General features: G+C 33.2%; 1 long non-coding RNA gene across 2 annotated transcripts; it reads right to left on the minus strand.

The window, feature by feature from the left end:
* Positions 1–17,766: 17,766 nt before the first annotated feature.
* LOC124940676 lies at positions 17,767–21,586 on the minus strand. Of its 2 annotated transcripts, none has more exons than XR_007099504.1 (6): positions 21,362–21,586; positions 21,095–21,214; positions 18,809–18,895; positions 18,655–18,720; positions 18,355–18,416; positions 17,767–17,997 (listed from the first exon to the last, which is right to left on the minus strand). It is a non-coding gene; the product is annotated as an uncharacterized LOC124940676 (long non-coding RNA). The 2 variants fall into 2 exon arrangements; XR_007099505.1 differs by having other exon boundaries at positions 18,355–18,554.
* Between the last annotated feature and the right edge of the window lie 408 nt (positions 21,587–21,994).

A 21,994-nucleotide genomic window follows, 5' to 3' on the forward strand; every position in this document is an offset into this window, starting at 1 on the left:
AATGAAAATGAAAAGTCAACCAATTTTTACTTAATATACTTCAAATGAAAAAGATAAAATTGTGAAAAATAAAATTATTTAATAAAAGCTTCAATAATTAATTTTATTTGGAGCACTAACTGTTGTGTTACTGTTATGCATTATTATTCCAAAAAAATTTACACTATAAGTTTGTTTGGTTCAGATTATTTAAATAACTTAAAGAGAGAAAAAAATGATTATTGGTAATAATTGATGATAATTTTGAGAAAATAATGATATTTTTTTGGTAAAAAGACTTAAAAGTATTAATATATATAAATAAAATAAATAATTATAATTTAAAATAGAGGGTATTTTAGTATTTTGGTTAATGACTTGATTGATTTGAAGGAGGAGAGAGGGAGTGAATTGACAATTGATTTGGTTTGGTTATTTGGAAAACCCAAATCCGAACAAGGCCTATCATAATTGATGAAAAATATATTTTACAAAAGTGAGATTTTAATTTATTTAATTTTACATGGATATTTAAAAATATATATATTTAGATTAATAAATAAAAAACAGCAATTTGTTAAATAAGACATTATTCATGGGCAATGCCAGCTAGCAGATAATTAAGGCCTCCGACTCCGTGGGCGGCGGGCCGGCCAATAAACCAAAACAAGACAGCTAATTTGAAGGATGATTTTAAAATTTATTTTTATTTTGTGAAGATATTAAAGTAAAAAAAACTTTATAGTTGATTGGTAATAGGATTTTTAAATAAATTTTAATTTATTTTAATATATATTTTAGTTTTTTTTATTAATAAATTGAACAACTTTATAATTGTTTGGTAATAAGTTTTTTAAATAAATTTTAATTTATTTAAAAATAAAAATATTTTAATATAATTAATGAGAGAATAAATAAAATAATATTTTATTATAATTGGTTTTAAAATAAAAATAACAAATATTAATCAATGTCAATTTATTTTTTAATTACAATATACAAGAGAAATAAATTATATAAAAAATTAAAAATATTATTTAATTGATATTCTTTCAAGTTTATCTATTATTTAATGAATATTATATATAAAGTATTAAATTTATTTGTTTTTTCACAGTTTTAATAACAATATACATGTATAAATCTGTTTAAAGATTACACAAATCTATAAGGATAGAAGGGTGTGTTTGACGAGGGGAATTGGAATTAGCATTAGAATTCTAATTTCAATTCAATGAGAATTGACATTGAATTACAATTCAATTCCTATATTTGAAAACATTATTAAATTGTAATTCAATTTCAATTCTTATGTTTGGGAAAATGATAGAATTGTAATTTAATTTTAATTCTTATGTTTGTAAAATAAAATATCGGTTCAAAATGTTAACTTCTTAAATATGTTTTTACGATTTTGGCACGTTTAATACGTTTTTGATATGTTTAACATATTTAACACGTTTTTTACACGTTTTTCACACGTTTAACACGTTTTTGACATATTTAACACGTTTAACACGTTTTTGACATATTTAACATGTTTAACACGTTTTTGGCACGTTTAAACACGTTTTTTTACATGTTTAACACACTTTAACACTTAAAACACATTTTCACACATTTAACATGTTTTTGGTATGTTTAACACATTTTTGACATTTTTAATACGTTTAACATGTTTTTCACACGTTTTGACAAGTTTAACACGTTTTTGATACGTTTTTGACATGTTTAACACGTTTTACACACGTTTAACATGTTTATTTTTACGTTTTTTGCACGTTAAACACGTTTTTTGCATGTTTAACATGTTTTTCACACGTTTTACATATTTTTGACACGTTTAACATGTTTTCACACATTCTTCATGTTTTTCATGTTTTCACATATTTTTCACGTTTTTGGCACATTTAACACGTTTTTAACATTTTTAATACGTTTAACATATTTTTCACATGTTTTGATAAGATTAACACGTTTTTCACATTTTTAGCACGTTTAATACGTTTTTGACATGTTTAACACGTTTAACATGTTTAACATGTTTTTCACACGTTTTTGGTACGTTTTACACATTTTTGGCACCTTTAACACTTTTTAACATGTTTTTAGTACGTTTAACACATTTTTGGCACGTTTAACATATTTTTCACATTTTTGGCATGTTTAACACATTTTAAACATGTCACAAGTGTGTTAAATGGGCCAAAATGTATTAAACATGTCAAAATGTGGTAAATGTGCCAAAATTTATCAAACGTGTTAAACGTGCTAAAAACGTGAAAATAAGCTAAACGTGTCAAAAACGTGTTTAACGTGCCAAAAACATGATAAACGTGTTTAATGTGTTAAACTTGTCAAAAACCTAAAAATGTGTAAACGTTCAAAAATGTGTTAAACGTGCCAAATAAGTGAAAAACTTGTTAAATGTGTCAAAACATAAAAAACATGTTAAACGTGTCAAAACGTGTTAAATGTGTTAAAAATGTGTGAAACGTGTCAAAAACGTAAAAAAACATGTAAAATGTGTCAATAACGTGTTAAACGTGTTTAATGTGTTGATAACGTTTTAATCGTGTTAAAAATATGAAAACGTTTCAAAAACGTGCTAAACGTGTCAAATATGTGAAAAACTTGTTAAACGTGCCAAAATGTGAAAAACGTGTTAAACGTGTCAAACATGTGATAAATGTGTCAAAAATGTGTCAAAAACATGTTAAACGTATCAAAAACGTGTTAAACGTGCCAAAATATGATAAACGTGTTAAATGTGTTAAAAACGTGTTAAATGTGTCAAAAACGTAAAAACGTGTTAAACGTGTCAAAAACGTGTTAAACGTGTCAAATATGGGGAAAAGTCTCTTTTCAAATATAACATTTTGCCTATGGCAAAAGTCTCTTTTGCCCTCAAATTAAAAAAATAAAAAAATTTCAATTTCTTCCCTCCCCCTCCTCTTTTCATATTTCCAAACGGTCCCTCTTTCCCCTTTCCAAACTGCCTCTTCTTCTTCCCCCGAAACCCCTCTCCCCCGACGACTCCCCGATCCAAGCCCCCAATCCAAGTCCCGACGACTATCCGGCCCTCAACAACTATTCGGCCCCCGACGACGATTCACGCCCCCGATGAAGGAAAAAAGCAGGACGAACGAAGGTTGAGGTTGATGGTGAGTTTTCTCCGAGGCAACGAACTCCCAAGCAACGCTGCAACATTGAAATTGATTTTTTCCGAGGCAACGAACTCCCAAGGCAACGCCGCAACATTGAAGGTGAGTTTTTTCCATTTTCTGTCGTTTACCTTCCATGCATGCTGAAATGGAAGAATGGTTTAGGGTTTTAGTGTTTAGTGTTTGAGTTTAGGTTTAGGTTTATTGGTTGACTGAATCGTTTTGGGTTTAAAATGCATCTGTCGAAGGCTGTTGCAGGTTGTCAAAGGCTGTCGCAGGCGAATGTGCATCTGTCGCAGGCGAATGTGCGACAGATGCACATTCGTCTACGACAGATGCATTTTTCGTCTGCGACCTTTTGGTTACTTGGTTGTTTGTACAAACAATGTTAGTTTGCTTTCTGACATTGTGATTTACTTATTAGATAACTCAGCACAAGTGGGCATGGCCCTTTATGCAGTATGTTGATATTGAATGTCTTGAGTTGGATGACTACTATGAGTTAAGGTACTTTTTTCTTTTCTAGTTTACATTTCTATTGATTTTAATGTTGGAAAGTGTGTATAGGTTATTGACAGACCTATGTACTTCAGTACTATAAAGAATCAATGGAGGCCAAGGATGGAACTGGTTATAAGAATGTCCGTGACATTTTTGCTGATATGAGGCTAGTGTTCGACAATGCAATGCAGTATAACGATGAAAAGAGCGATGTTCATTTGATGGCGAAGACTTTGTCAGAAAAACAAAGACATTTTTACAATTGTTTAGAACATTCAAATTAAGTGTCTTACAATAAATAATACATGGTGATAATTTAAATAATGATGAGAATGATTAAATCTTAGTACCCAACCCCAATTGATTGTTTTCAAATAACACTCATTTTATGTACAAAACATCAATAATATAAATATTTTGATTAATGATTATTAGATTGGATAATAAATTATTAATTATCAATATCATGACATGTCTGATTGGTTTAAATGAAACTTAATTTCTCAACATATATCAACAATTAAACATCATTTTTATTAATCTGATATCAATAGAAATGGTTATGATAAAAAAAACTGCAACAACAAGCACCACCACTCAGTGATGAAAATAAAACCCTTCTAATTCACAAACATATCAATCAATCAAAATCTCATTCTTTGGATTCAAATTTAGAATTGTTCCTCTTTTACCTAGCATTTAAATCAAACTCACCCCTCATCACGTCAATCGTTTTGCCCATTATCAGTCTCCTCATCGTTCAGAAAATCCTCTGAAGGTTCTCTCTGATCATCCCTTTGTGCATTCACCTCCACACACATTGTTATTATTACCCATTTCATTCGGGCTCACTCCATCCTCAACGCCCATTCTGTGTGCCCCAAAAACATTCATACGTACAAGCTAGTGAAGTGATGCTCATTCATGGATTATAGACATCAAAATAGCACATGCATAGACCAGTAAGCAAAACACAAAATGGAGATTGAGATATACATATCGCAATCGTCGCAGGCAAATATGCATCTGTCGCAGACGAATATGCATCTGTCGTAGACGACTGTGCATCTGTCGCAGGCGAATGTGCATCTGTCGCAGGCGAATGTGCATCTTTCGCAGACAAATGTGCATCTGTCGCATGCGACAGATGCACATTCGTCTGTGATAGATGCACATTCGTCTGCGACAGATGCACAGTCGCTTGCGACAGATGCACATTCGCCTGCGACAGCCTTCGACAACTTGCAACAGTCTTCGACAGATGCATTTTAAACCCAAAACGATTTAGTCAGCCAATAAACCTAAACCTAAACCTAAACCCTCGTCAGATGAATATTAAATCCTAAACCAGTCATCCACCCCCTAAAATCATTCAGCCACCATCTAAAATCTTAAACCAAACCCTAATTCCTAAACCATTCTTCCGTTTCAGCATACATGCAAGGAAAACGACAGAAAAACGGGCATAACTTACCTGAAATGATGAAGGCATTCCAGCGTTACCTCGGGGAGTTGATCGATCGGCTTCCTTCATTTCGTTGCTTTGCTTTGATCGTCGGGGGAGAAACTGAAATGAGAGAAATGATCAGGGGAGAAACTGGAATGAGGAGAGAGGGAAAAAGGGTTAAGGGAAATAACTAAACCCATTTTTTTTAAATAAGGGTAAAAGTGTCTTTTGCCCATGGTAAAAGGTTACCTTTGCAAAATTTATCATAGACATGCTAAATTTGAAAATATCCCTATTATCAGGGTTATTTCGTCAAATTTCCCCAAATATGTGAAATACTTTTTAAACGTGCCAAAACGTGTAAAATGTGCCAAAATGTGAAAAACGTGTTAAACGTGTTTAAAACGTGAAAACCGTGTTAAACGTGTCAAGGACGTGAAGAACATGTGTTTAATGTGTCAAAAACGTGTTAAACGTGCCAAAAACGCGTTAAACGTGCCAAAAACATGAAAACATGTTAAACGTGTGAAAAACGTGTTTAAAACATGTTAAACGTGTTTAATGTGTGAAAAACGTATCAAAAACGTGAAAATCGTATTAATTTGGAATTACAATTCCGACCTAAAAAGATTGAAATTAAGAACTCTCAAATTACACTATATTGAATAAAATTTTATTAAAATTCTAATTTCAATTCAAATTCTTAATATTAAAGTATCTAACAAACATAAGAATTGGAATTGGACCTCCAATTTCAATTTCAATGTCAATTTCAGGTTTCCAACACCCTAACTGATTTTAGCATTGAAGATATGAATTTTCCTATTTCTTCATTAATTCTTATTTGACGTTTTTATCTTGTTTTAGACTGAAATTATCGCAATCAATTTTTTTTGTTATTTTTTGAAAAAAATATATGTATAAAATAAAAAATAAGTTATTTAAACTTATCTATTAAAATATCAATGTAATGAGAGTTAAGAGGGAAATACTTTACAAACAAAAATCTTAAGATAAAAGAAAATGTGAATATAAATTTATTTTGTTCGAAATTATTTCTACGTAACAATCAAGTCACTCACTCACTCCGTTAACCAATTATGTATCAAATTATGTTAAAATCATGAAAATTGTTGTACATATGAATCTAGTAAACTTTTTAAAATTGTCAAACTACTTTGTTTTAGTAAAAAATGAGCCACCAAACACAAAATATGGGAATGAAGACTATGTTTTCCATCTAGCATCCCTATTTTACATAATCACATTGTGATTAGTAGTAACTTTTTTATCACAATTTATTTCAAATATTTATTTCAGAAAATGTTAGTTAACTTCTAACCATCATTTATTGTATTTTGAACTTTTTTTTTTACTTTATAATGTGATTTTACACCATGTGTGGACAAAAGAAAAGTTTTCCACTCTTCACAAAATTTAAATTTGAATTATATAAATTTATATCTGAATTTTAGACAATTACAAAGAGTTGTAAGAACTTACTAGTGGATTTTATTTTTTTTTAAAACAAATTAACTTTAGGCTTTAGGTTTAGCATTAAAATCTGGACGGTGTAAATTTAATATATAAGTTTAGCTAGACTCTTACAAGGTTACATGAATTGGTTTTAGCATTAGGATCTGGATAATATAAATTATATCTAAATTGTAAATATTTATTAATGGGTTTAGCTTTAAGATATGAGTTATGTAAACGTCATATCTACAAAATAACACATACAAAATCAATACAAACGATGGATAATCTAGATATCAAATTATATGAATAATTTATCAAAATTAAAATTCTCAATAGAAAATATTTAACGATTGTGCAACTTGTTGAGGGTTAATTTAAAGACGAAATTATTTGAGTTTCTATACTATGGGTGTTAAGTAAAATTACTATGGGTGTTAAGTAAAATAAACTTAACAAAATAATGAAACAGGAAAATTTGTAATTTTTTAAATCTTGAGTGATACTTGAAATGATCATTGATCAAATTTTTATTTTTTAAATCTTTGAAGTGTGAAATTTAATTATAGAAAATTTAATATGGATAAAATTGTATAAGTTATAATGTAGAATAAAATATCATGATAATATCAATATTATTATTATATTATATTAGTTTTCTTATAAGTTTGATATAACTTATATTATGTAATTCAATATTTTTTTATTTTAAAAAGTATAAAAAGGACATATTTTGGAGTATATTTTCACCGTTCTCTGTTATCTTTTAGAGGAAAAAAACAATTTACTCATCCTTCTAATTATTATGGCAAAATCAAACATCTCCTTTTGCATCCTTATTCTTACAATTATAGCCAGAATGATGATAATAGTGGAAAGAAGCAATGCACAAACAAGATGCTTAATGATTGTTGCGCCATAACCTGCAGATGCGTGTGAGAATAATTGTAAATAAAAATTCGATGGCACTTATTTGGGTTTTTCTCCACCCGATGTCACCAAAAACACCAAGTGCACTTGTTTTCATTCGTGCTAAATTGGTAAAGAATTTGTCAATGTTCTTGAATATCAATTACATCAACTCATCTCTAATTTCATTTCTGATGAGAAGTTTATAAATCTCTTACTATTCTAATAATAAAATTGTGAGTATGTTTTACGTGTTCTGAATTTGGATCACAATTTTTTATATTATAAAATGAGCTACTAAGAAAGAAGTATTTAGTACTAAACATTAGCGGCGCTTTATATGTCGTTTGTAATTTCTCCTCTCTTATTACCCATTGACCTTTTTATTGATGAAAAGTATTTGTTCCCTATCATAAATTAAAAGTATATTAAATAAATTAACTTATTATTTTTAATATTAAATTATTTTATTTACTATTTTATTTTCATAAAATCAATGTGACTCACAATTAATTAAATATATATATATATATATTTACATAATTGAATATTTCGGAAAGTTAGAAAAACGAATTTAATCAGGTAAAGTGAATTTATTATAATATAGATTTTAAAATTATATTATATTATACCCACAAAATTAATAAAATATCTTATAAATAATTTAATTATATACACGTCTATCTATATTTATATTTATATTTATATATATATATATAATTTATATATATATATATATATATATATATATAAAATAAGAGAAATGATAACGAATGAGTAGCGAAAGCAAGGCCACGAATCCTACGTGGCCTTGCCAGCTAGGAGAGAGAAAAAAAAAAAGAAAAAAAAAATGAATAAAAAAGAAAAACGTTTCAGTTTCCCCTTCTTCTTTCCTCTCTCTTTCTTCTTTTCATTTATTCTTTCCGGCGGCGATTTTTCTCTTCTCTGGCGATTTTTCTCTCCGGCGGCGGCATCCCCGACTTCTTCAACTTTATTCATCTTCTTTCTTTCGATCGAAAATGGTAGGTCTTTTCCTTCGGGTATTTCCGTTCACTTCACTGTCTGCATTCGTGAATATCTTTTCTCTTTTTCAGGCTGGTGGTCCAGGTACATCTCCAAGCAAGACTCCAAAATCTCCAAGGACAAGGTAAATAACATCTCCTTTAGAATCCTAAAACATTTTGATGATTTGAAGACCGTTTAGGTTTTTGCGGTTAGGGTTAGGATTTAGGGTTAGGGTTATGGATTTTTATGATTCTGCTGATTCTAATGATTTTAACGATAGAAATGGTTGATTATTTTGTGTTTATTTGCTTCTATGTGATGATTTATGTGATTTTTGATATGTTTGGCTGTTATGGGTCCCGAAAGTGTTGTTTCGGGGACCCGAAAGTATGATTACATAGTCCAGAAATTTGATTTTGATATGTTTTTTGAATGAACGGTCCCGAAAGTGTGGTTTCGGGACCCGAAAGTGTTGTTTCGGGACCCGAAATGGGTGGTTACGGGACCCGAAATGGTTGGTTTCGGGACCCGAAATGGGTGGTTTCGGGACCCATAAATCTGATTTTGTAATGTTTGTCTGTTATGGGTCCCGAAAGTGTGGTTTCGGGACCCGAAATAGGTGGTTTCGGGACCCGAAATGGGTGGTTTCGGGACCCATAAATCGGATTTTGTAATGTTTGTCTGTTATGGGTCCCGAAAGTGTGGTTTCGGGACCCGAAATAGGTGGTTTCGGGACCCATAAATCGGATTTTGTAATGTTTGGCTGTTATGGGTCCCGAAAGTGTGGTTTCGGGACCCGAAATGGGTGGTTTCGGGACCCATAAATCGGATTTTGTAATGTTTGGCTGTTATGGGTCCCGAAAGTGTGGTTTCGGGACCCGAAATGGGTAGTTTCGGGACCCATAAATCGGATTTTGTAATGTTTGGCTGTTATGGGTCCCGAAAGTGTGGTTTCGGGACCCGAAATGGGTGGTTTCGGGACCCGAAATGTTGTTTCGGGACCCGAAATGTTGTTTCGGGACCCGAAATGGGTGGTTTCGGGACCCGAAATGTTGTTTCGGGACCCGAAATGGGTGGTTTCGGGACCCGAAATGGGTGGTTTCGGGACCCGAAATTTAGATTTTTAACTTGTTTTCTCTTGGTTTTTAACTTGCTTTAACTTTGTTTCTCTTAGATTATCTGTTTCATGTTTTTTAAATGTCTATCTTTTGTTTTTGTAGGGCAAATAAACGTAAAAAGAATGCCCAAGAAGCAGCATCTCCCAAAGCAGTTCACAAATCCCCAAAAGCTCCCAAATTAGTTCCGAAATCCCCCAGAGCAGCAGCTCCCAAAGCAGCCTCACACAACCTTTTTTTAACTAGGACATCTTCTTTTGGCCTTTTCAATCTTCTCCAACTTCTGTCTAATGATCAAAAGGAGGCTGTGAAGTCAATAGGCTTTGGCCATCTACTTTCATTATCACTTTCAAAATGCCCCGGGGAGATATCCCGTTATCTAGTGAGGCAGTTTGACTGTGATAAATGTTCTTTCACTCTAGAGAATGGCGAGGAAGTGAAAATCAAAGAAGAAGATGTTGAAATGGTATTGGGTCTCCCCAGAGGGGAGTTGGACATTGTAGAATATCAGAATAACGAGACTGATGACAAGCTGAAGGCATTTAGGACTCGATGGGGTAACCCTATTAATGGCGCTCCTTTAGTGACTGCTATGCCGACGAAAATGATTGAGAACAAAGCTGCTGACAACAATTTTAAGATAGACTTCGTATTATTTGTTGTCAGCTGCTTTCTCTGGTGTGATCACCTAGGTCAACTATCAAGGTACTATCATTTTTGTTATTTCATTTGCATCACAACTTATATGACATGTTAATAAATCCTCAAATATGTTTTTTCCCCTTGCAGGTATAGAATTCTGAAATCTATTTCAGATGTTCAAAATATCAAGAAGTTCAATTGGTGCAAATATGTACTTCAAGGATTAGTTCAATCATGCGCAAAAGTGAAGGAGAATGAAAAACGACATTTCCAAGGACCACAGACGTTCCTTATTGTAAGTTATCCGTTAATTAATTTCTTTGTTTGCAAAAATAATTGGTTTTAATTAACATATGTTTGTTTTCAGTTGTGCTACGTGTATAGGGTGAGCAACCCACAACTGGGAGGAGTTAATGACCGTCGATTTCCAATACTGTCATGTTGGAATGACACGACTTTGAAGTTTAGACTGGATACGGAGTTTGAAAATGGAGGATTCGGACGAGGAAGCGTTGTGGGATGAATTCCACTACCGGGGATGTGGGGGGGGGAACGATGAGGAGGATAATGATGTGGGGGATAATGATGAGGAGGATATGAATGAGGGGGTGTCTGAGACCCCAAAGGCGGCGGCAGCAGCAGCAGCAGAACCTAGGAATAGGTCACCACCTAGGAATAGGTCACCACCTCGGATGAGGCCACCTAGGATGAGGTCAGAACCAACGCAATCAACACCTACGAATCAAGGCCTACCACCTATGCATATAACACCTCTTAACACGGCAGGTCCGGACGTTGATAAACTGACTTTTACAGAGAATTTGGCGTGGATTGCTAAATGTACGCTGTTTATTGAAAAAGCCACGAGAAGACTGGAATCTTTAACTTCAGGCTGGGATGCCACGCCAATGTATGACAACGCCATCCACGTAATTTATAGAGCAATGGACAGTAATAAACCTTTTAGGGATGCCATGCACAGATACTTCAAAGATCGAACACCCACTGAGGATGATGGGGTAAACGATCAGGACGCTCACACTGAGGGGGCTCATACTGAGGGGGCTCACACTGAGCGTGCTCACAGTGAGGGGGCTCAAACTGAGCGTGCTCACAGTGAGGGGGCTCAAACTGAGGTAGCTCACACTCAGGTGGGTGTTCTCGAAGAGGAAGATGAAGATGAAGTACCTGAAAAAGATGGATCTCCAAGAAAAAGAAGGAGAAATCCAGTGCGACATATGAAAATTCCAGCACGCCTTAAATCTCCATACATGACGCAGAACAAGCCGACGAAGATCATCGAGCCTGCCCCTCAAACTCATGCGGGAAAAGAATTGGTTGCTTCCAAAAAACAGAAGAAATATCCCATACGGAAATATCCCATACATATGATGGAACTTCCAGCAAGCCTTCAATCTCAATATATGAAGCAGAACAAGCAAAGAAATTTAGAGTTCTATCATTATGTCAATATGGAATACCGAGATGAAGTCGTTGTGGGATTCATTTATGCAGTTGATTCGAATGCCTGGTAAATCAATATTTCATAGTTTGTTAAATCATGTTTATTTGGCTGAAGTAATGGTCCCGAAAGTGTGGTTTAGGGACCCGAAAATGGTGGTTTCGGGACCCAAAAATGGTGGTTTCGGGACCCGAAATCTGGTTTCGGGACCCGAAAATAGTGGTTTCGGGACCCGAAAAGGGTGGTTTTGGGACCCGAAAGTTTGATTTTTAACTTGTTTTCTTCTTTATCTGGTTTCAGCAAGGAAGTATTCTATGTATCCGAGCTTACCAATATCAACATAGAGCAATTTCAATCAATGAAAAATGAATGCCATGTTGAAAGTGGGATAATTGATGCGTGGGCAAACATGATCACTCTTCACTGCAAATCAACTCCCGACTCGAAAATAGTTTTTTCGACAGTCGTTTCTATAAGTCTCTATATCTTTCATTGTTGTTTAAACCAATTATCTCTTATTCTGATGTTGATTTCATTTGCAGGACTTTTGGAGAATGAAAGACCTTTTCATTGAAAGATTGGTTGAAGAAATGAGAATTTTCGAATTAACTCCCGAACATATGAAAACTGCTAAGCTGGTAAGTCCTTTTTTATATTATCTGATTTTTGATTATATGTGAATCTTGGTGATATTCTTGCAGATATTTTTCCCAATTTTATATGAAAATCACTATTATGTGGTTGTCATCAATATGCGAAACCAAGCAATTGAAGTCCTCGACAACCTCCCACTGGACCAGATATTGAATGGGATGATAAATATGTCACAACTCGGCAACTGGTAACGTTGAAGTCTTTTTTACACATAATGTATTGACTTCTTTGAAAGTGTTTATTAACTTCTTTGGTAAAACAGGTACAGAACGTTGTGGACTACTTCCAAACTATCGACCAAGGGATCGCGGATAAAATTGCTCAATTCCCGTTCAATGTTTTGAAATTACCTTGGCAAGACAGTTCAAATACAACGGATTGCGGAATATACTGTATGAGACATATTCATTGGTACAAGGGCGATACAACAAATTGGAATTGTGGTATAACGATAGAAAATGTAAGTTACATATTTTCACATTTCATTTGTTTTACAAATCTTTAATAACCGCTGAATTATAATTTCCTACAGGCAAGGGGAATGCTTGAAGCATTGCGAGTCAAATACACTGCAATGATCATCCGTTCAAACTTAAACAAAAATATCCAGAACATCTTAAAGAAGTTTGTAGACCTTTTAAAAGTAGAATGTCCTGAAACATATAAGTTGTATGATAACAGCAACTCTTAATTAATTTAGTACATTTTTTGTCTTCAATTATAATCATGTATAAACTAAGTTAAAACCCAAGTATAAACTAAGTTAAAACAAGTTAAAAACCAAGTATAAAGTATGTTAAAAACCAAGTATAAACTAAGTTAAAACAAGTTAAAAACCAAGTATAAAGTATGTTAAAAACCAAGTATAAAATATGTGGTTTCGGGAGTCGAAAGGTGGTTTCGGGACCCGAAATATGTGGTTTCGGGACCCGAAAGGTGGTTTCGGGACCTGAAATATGTGGTTTCGGGACCCGAAATATGTGTTTTCGGGACCCGAAAGGTGGTTTCGGGACCTAAAATAAGTGGTTTCGGGACCCGAAATTAGGTTTTTAACTTGTTTTCTCTTGGTTTTTAACTTGCTTTAACTTGGTTGGACTATCTTCGTTAGAAATGAAAGGACAATAATGATAAAAATGAAATATTCAAAGTTATAACATGATCAAAATAAGTACTATCTTCGTTGAATGTTATCACCACACGCATGATCTTCGACATATACTTGAAAGGACAATAATGATAAAAATGAAATATTCAAAGTTATAACATGATCAAAATAAGTACTATCTTCGTTGAATGTTATCACCACACGCATGATCTTCGACATATACTTGAGAGGACAAAAGTGATGTGAAGGATAATTGAGTTGAAAGTGGATCATTCCATTGTTGTTGTTGTTGTGTTGAATCCAAAACTGTAGATGTTGTGACCGTATTTCCCTTCTTTTTTGATCTCGAAGTCTTGGGGATTTTTTCAATTAAAGATTGTTTCCTCTTTGTTGGTGGTCGTCCTCGACTTCTAACTTTCTTAGGAGAGTGTATCAAAATGGATGTAGCGGGAGATTGAAATGGAGATGGAGATGGAGATGCTTCTGTGCTTTGGTCTTTAGATGCTTCAGTGCTTCCATGGTTAAGTGACATAAACTGTTTCATCAAGCCTTTTATTCCGTTCATCCAAAAAGAACAAGTTACTTCCGATTTTACTCCAACTTGTTGAACCTCTTGCATCAATCGAGTTAGACTATTGTGACGTTTTTTTTCTTCCACGGACATATCTGAATCATAAATGTTGGTGATATTTTGATACCCACGCTTAATATCTTTACGCCACCGGTCCATTATATAATACATTGGTACCTCATTCACTCTCATTTTTTTCAACACAGCCATGATATGTCTACACAAAATACCTCTGAACTCAAACAATCGACATTCACATTTCACATTGCAATCCTTTTCGGTGTAATGTACTTTGTAAGAAACATCTCTTAGATGTTCTCCATTAACCCCCAACATGATTTCCTCAACTCTAAATATAGAAACTGAACCTTCCTCTTCAATGGCTGAGATGTCGCACAACATCAAACCTCTAACTTCTACTTGAACCAATCTAAATATATCTGGAGTGTATAAGTTTTGGTATTGCCTTTCGAAGGCAAATCCACTAACAGTTGGTATCAAAGAATTAAACAATTGGAAATCCAATTTCTTTTCTCTCTCGATATTTCTCAACAGAGCCCTATCATATTGCTCGACAAATTGTTTGAGGGATGTTTTGGACTGCACGTAGTCATCAAAGAAGGCGTTCATACTTTCACTCCGTTGAGATGTTGACATCCCGGCCCAAAATTGTCCTTTGACATAAACAGGTATCCATTTAGATCTTTCCAAATACAAAGATTTCAACCAAACATTATCTTCCAACTGATAATCTTCAATTAGTCTATTCCAATCCTCTTCGCATTGTTGAATATTTATGGAATTGTATACAATGTTTTTCAGCCTCTTCTTTATTAGATGGTATTCAGTATGGCTTCCAAGTTTTATAGGAAGTTTCTTCATTATATGCCACAAACAAAATCGATGATGCGTTTTAGGAAATACCTTCTCAATTGCAATCGCCATGGATCGACATTGGTCTGTGATTATGGCATTGGGAGGTCTATCATGCATACATTCCAACCAAGTTCTAAACAACCATGTGAAAGAATTTGAATCTTCACTTGACAATAACCCACATCCAAGCAAAAGGGATTGACCATGATGATTAACACCAACAAACGGAGCGAAAGGCATGTCATAGCGATTTGTCAAATATGTTGTATCGAAAGAGATAACATCATGAAAATCTTCAAAGGCAGCCCTGCACCTACCATCTGCCCAAAACACGTTTTTAATTCGGGATTCCTCGTCCAAATCAATAAGGTAGAAGAAGTTTGAGTTCCTGGTTTGCATTCTTAAGAAATAATTAGTGAGTGCTTCAGCATCCCCAATCCCTAACCTCAACCGTCGTGCTTCTGTAACGTAATTTCTACATGTCCTCTCATCGAAAGACATGTTTTCATACCCTCCAGCTTCAACTACAAGTGATTGAAATGTTTTGGCCACAGTTATTCCAGCTTCATCGTTTGTATCCAATCTTCTCTTTACATTTCCGTCAATTACTTTGTAGAATCTAACATGACGTATTCTCTTAGGGCTTAAAGAATGGTTGTGCTCAAGAAAAATACTTGTTATCACATATTCCCCTTTATTTTGAACAACAACATTAATCTTTGCTTTACAATCTGTCTTCGTTATTGGTCTAGGCTGATGAAACTTGTTTTTTGACTTCGATTCTTTCAGAAAACTCTTGGCACAACCAACGCTGAAGTATTTCCTCTTACCACCTACATTTTTGCTCCCTAATTTGGTAATGCCGAATCCCGTTAAGTGGGCATATGATGTGTAGAATTCAAGAAGTTGTTCTTCGGAGGAAAATGTCATTCCAACACTAGGAATGTGACTGCAAAAATTAAGTGAAACCGTAAGAAAAAAGTCCATAAACCAATCATTTCGGGTCCTGAAACCATCCTTTTCGGGTCCTGAAACCACCTTTTCGGGTCCCGAAACCAACCATTTCGGATCCCGAAACCACCTTTCGGGTCCCGAAACCAACCATTTCGGGTCCCGAAACCATCTTTCGGGTCCCGAAACCACCTTTCGGGTCCCGAAACCACCTTTCGGGTCCTGAAACCAACCATTTCAGGACCATTTCGGGACAAGGAAGGACCCTTTCTTGTCCCGAAACCAACCGTTTCGGGACAAGGAAGGACCCTTTCTTGTCCCGAAACCAACCGTTTCGGGACAAGGAAGGACCCTTTCTTGTCCCGAAACCAACCATTTCGGGACAAGGAATGACCCTTTCTTGTCCCGAAACCAACCATTTCGGGACAAGGAAGGACCCTTTCTTGTCCCGAAACCAACCATTTCGGGACAAGGAAGGACCATTTCTTGTCCCGAAACCATCCATTTCGGGACAAGGAAGGACCATTTCTTGTCCCGAAACCAACCATTTCGGGACAAGGAAGGACCCTTTCTTGTCCCGAAACCAACCATTTCGGGACAAGGAAGGACCATTTCTTGTCCCGAAACCAACCATTTCGGGACAAGGAAGGACCATTTCTTGTCCCGAAACCACTAGATCTGTTCAGGGTACCTTTCGGGTTCAACATGGGTGGATCTGTTCAGGTTAAGTTCTTCATCTACTGGGTTGTTCAAGTTCGGTGCTTCGGTTTCCTGAAAATTCAAACAGTTTAAATCCATAAATACTTATGTAAAATGTAAACCCTAGATCTGTAAAATCTAAACCCTAGATCTATAAAATCTAAACCCTAGATCTATTAAAAAAAATAAAGATCCTTAAAAAGGATACCATGGAGAAGTAATTGCTGCCGTAGAAAGAAATAAATGCAGCCGGAGAAGAGAAATAAATGCAGTCGGAGCCGGAGAAGAGAAATAAATGCAGTCGGAGCCGGAGAAGAGAAATAAATGATGCGTTTCAGAGAGAGAAAGAAATACAGAAATATGAAACCCTATTGGGTGAAAGAGGATATGTAGAATTTTTTTTTCTTTATTTTTCTCTCTCCTAGCTGGCAAGGCCACGTAGGATTCGTGGCCTTGCTTTCGCTACTCATTCGTTGGGTTTATCATACCTCATAAAATAAATAGATAAAGGAAAATCCATACCTTAATATTCGGTCAAGTTTATATATATATATTATTTAATGAATATTAATATTAGATATACAGTCTTAAATATATTTAAATTTCCACAGTTTTAATAATATATATATATATATATATATATATATATATATATATATATATATACTAGTAAAAAAAAGTCCAATAACGACGGTAGGGGTCGTCGGCATTGAGATATAAATCGTCGCTATAAATAATTTGCGACGGTGAAAAGGCAGTCGCCAGTCGTCGGCAATGCCCTTGTCGTTATTGCCCAAAAGCACATATACCGACCATTTTTGTACCGTCTCCATAAAGCCCTCTAAGCCGACGGCCTTTACCATCGCCTTAAAATACTCTATAACGACCACTCTTACCGTCGTCATAGAGGACTCTATGACGACCACTCTTACAGTCGCCATAGAGTATTCTATGACGACCACTATTACAGTCGCCATAGAGTATTCTATGACGACCACTCTTACAGTCGCCATAGAGTATTCTATGACGACCACTATTACCGTCGCCATAGAGTATTCTATGACGACCACTCATACTGTCGCCATAAAGAACTGTATGACGACCACTTTTACCGTCGCCAAAGAGTATTATATGATGACCACTTTTACCCTCACCTGTTTGTAGTGTTATTTATAAATATTAAAGCAAACTAAATAATATTCTTAAAACATAAACAAACATAGAATATTATAAAATATTTAGTTTCAAGGTTTTAATAAACAATTTCCTAACTTATCATTGAACAGTAATTATGTCACAACTATTTCTTTACTACAAAAACAAAAACGAAATTACTTTAGTCTTAACAAAATGACCAATTTCAAGCCAGGAGAAAATTCATCCACTCCACACTTCAAATGAATTCTTCTTAAAGCACACAAACTAGATCTACTTTATCCACCTGAACCAAAAACAAAAGAGAATTATACAAAAATCTTACACGACTATTATATGTTATTTGATCAATTCAGAACTACAAATATAATTATATAATATTCCTATTAAATATATTGATACATAAATCATATTATTAACTAATATCAGTATATCATTCATAATCATTCTATTTGTTCAATTTTGAACAATAAAGATCAACTATATAATATTCATTTTACAACTAATGATACATAAACTATCTCAAATCTTAATATCAATACAACATTCATGATCATTCTACTTGATCGATTCTAAATCATAAAGATCAACTATATTACGGAGAGAAAAGAGATGTGAGAAAAGTGAGCAAAGAGAGCAATACCCGGTCTGTTGACTCCTAACAAAGCAATCATGTTCCTTCCAAAGCAATCATGCATGTTCCTTCTATTTCAAGTTAATTGAGATTCCTATTATAACTGTGCTCTTATATCAAATGTTAAAAAAATTACAATCTACAACTTATAAAAATAAAAGTCTTCAATTTTTTTTTCTAAAATCTCTATCTTTATGAATTTAATGTACCTATAATAATAAGAAAAAATAATTGTAATCAACTAATAGTGAAAACATCACTAAAATTTATATAACATGTTAAACTAATAAAAATTACAAAAACAAATACCTATTAATCCATTGAACAATGGAAATTATTCATTGTCTTCTTAAATATCATCCAAAATTAACCCATCTATGAAATAGTTAACAAGTTAAAATAATCAAAATAATATTTCATAGTAATATAAACAATAAAAAATACAATGTTGTAATAATCTGACCTCTATCATGAAGCGATACACTTTGTGGCATCGATGAAGTGAGAGAATGGTGTAAAAAAATTCAGCGACAAGAATGGTGATGGATACCTGTAATACTATTAAGACATTAGAAAATAGAAATAATTAAAACACATATGAATGACAAACCAACAATTTTATAATGTATAATTGAGATTCTACTAATTAATTAAATCAGTCTTGCAAAGGTTGAGAGATTTTGAAAAACAAAATTTGTAAAACAAGGCACACTTTCATAAAGGACTAGTGATTTTATCTTATTAACAAGATTATAGATAAGATGTCATGCATAAAAGTTGACCTCAATAACTAACAAGAACTTGAGGTGTCCACACATACCAATAACTTGCAACTAGTATTAAAAACAATATAATAAGCAACTAGTATTAAAAACAATATAATAAAAGATGGAAAAAAATTGGTCTTTAAGGATTAATTGATCCCCTTTATAGAAAGGTGACAACATGAGTAATTAAAACATAAAACATGTTGGTACATTAACCCATTCTCAGATGATGGGCCAGTTTGTAGTGTAATTCAATAAAGATTCATTTGAATAAAGATTCATTTGATCGAGATGAGGAACTCATAATTTTTATTGAAAATTTTATTTAGAAGCTTAAGAGTTGAAAATATTGAATCGCAACAAATAATCATAATGGATGACAGTCAGAATGGATGATAGAATGTTTTCCATCCTAATTGTTAGGGAGGTTCTTCTCTACTTTGGTATATTATATATATATATATATATATATATATATATATATATATATATATATATATATATATATATATTCAATTTTCTCAATCAATTAGACAAACAAACATTCTAAAAACAAACAAAAACAGACCAGATTCAAAGAAGGCATTCTTAGTTTAATAAAACCTAACCCATTTTATGAACATAATTTCTGGATAGTCCTACTTAAATACCATAAAACTACACGATATAAACAAAATTTATGCACAAAAGATGTATTTTAGGCAAATTATCATCTAAAACTAATGTACAGTCTTGATTTTATTGTTTTTCCATTTTACATATTGGTTGATAAAAAATAAGTGAAATTTCTTCTCCTGTTTAATTGGGTATTGAGTTTTCTTATAAGATTATCTTTCAAATTGATTGGGCTATTATATCTAAAATGTAATGTAAAAGCATATATTAATGATGTAAATAGATTATTCTGTATAAGCAGGGACATCAAGTAATTATATCATATTGTAAAGGCAAATCATATTATAAGGAGTAGAGTGGAAGGCTAGCTAGAGAACATTCCAAGACTTTTCTTTTTTCTTCTTCTTTCTCTAAAGTCTAATTACATTAAATAACATGATTAATGCCTCATAATTAGATACAAGTTCCCATTTGACCCATTGAATTAACCATCAAAAGAAAATAAAATAAAAATGTATTTTATTTGATTCTAATTAGTTTAGTGATCATGGAGTATTGAGCCTTTAATTTTTCATCTGACTTGATAAAAAATAATATCACATCACCTAACATAGCTATATATCTGACTTGCACACATTCCAAAACATTGAGATAGTAGATGGAAATTATTCATAAGATGGAGTTAGTCATTCTAAAGCTGCCTCTCATCACACAATAATTTCTATAAAATTGATTTCTTTTTACTTGGAGTTACTCTTCTTTATCTTAACTTCTCTAGTCATAATCTTTCACTCTCGTTTACTAAAGTACAATTCAGCCAGGACAAAATCTATCAAGTGTTCAATGTCCATTCACATCCATTGTAAATGAAAATTTATCACTAAGCATACCAAAAATTCAGAATTATGAAAATGCAAGAATATCCCAAAAAAAGTCCTTCCATGACAAACAAGTTAGTCTCCTCATCATCAATAGGCACAAACAAGTCAAACCTAATAGAAACTACATGATTATTCAGCCCTAACCTTTCTCTTTTGGCTCTTCAGATTTTGACCAATCTAGTTCCAAACCTGAATTATGACAATATATGTGGTGGTCTCCTCAGTTTCTTTTATTCTGAATCTAGATATATACCAATGATTAAGAACTACAAAAATGTGTGTATAGTTAGCATAAGAAGCTCAATATGAAGTGATTTATAAAGAACAATCAAAGGAAAATCCAGTTGAAATCCATAAACGTGTCTATAAGTGTGTTAATAATTGAAGGATCAGATAGGCGTAAAGATGAACAGTCCACTAATTAAGCATAAGGACATGTATAATTATTGCGAAGAAAAATGAAAACAAAACGAATCGAGACATTACCTTTCAGCTCGAGAATCGCCCTTTCCCTGCTCTAACAGCACCAAAGGTTATTGTCGATCAGGTTTACGACACAGACGTAAACAATGAATAATCGTTGATGCGACTGCGATCGATTAGAACCTTGAAAGGGGGAGTTTACATAAGTCATGAAAGATTTCAAGGCTCAGATATTTGATTATTAATCTATGTTTTATAGTTTGAGAAGTAGTAAACCTTATAGATCTGTTTTACTAACATGCCATTTTGGCGATAAATTGAGAGAAATACCTTCTATCCTTCATGTATAGCTAGGTTAGAACGCAGGTTCAGAGAGCGATTGCGGGAATAGGGAACTGGAGCGGCCGTCAGCGGAGAGCCAGATCAAGGAGCAAGGAGTAGCTGTAATTAGTTATATAGTCTTGATGGGTACTAAGACCGTAGAATGCAAAAATTCTTGTTGTGTTTCATCAATCAATGAAAGAAAGCTGGGAGAAAGGAAAGGGTAAAAGCAACGAGAGGTAAACAGGGAGCAAGGAAAGAAGAAATGGAGGGAGCTGAAAAATATTTTAATATAAGATTTTTTTCACTCATTAAAACTAATATTTTCATTTTAATTATTACTATGGCCAAATCAATTTTTCTAAAATTAACAGAAATAATTAAGATGGTTATTTATTATTAATAAAAAAAATATCATCATTTTAATTACTAATGGCCAAATCATTTTTTTCTAAAAATTAGTTGTAATAAGTGAGATAATTATTGTTCATTACAAACAAAATCAATCAAGCTTTAATTATACTTTGTTATTTTATTTAAGAATGAACAAGTATTTTAATTTGATAATATATAATATATTTAAATAGACCACATTTTATTTAAAAGTAAGGAGGTATACCGATGACTCAAAACAATCGATAT

Source organism: Impatiens glandulifera, chromosome 5 (genome assembly GCF_907164915.1).
Source record: "Impatiens glandulifera chromosome 5, dImpGla2.1, whole genome shotgun sequence".
Taxonomy (NCBI): domain Eukaryota; kingdom Viridiplantae; phylum Streptophyta; class Magnoliopsida; order Ericales; family Balsaminaceae; genus Impatiens; species Impatiens glandulifera.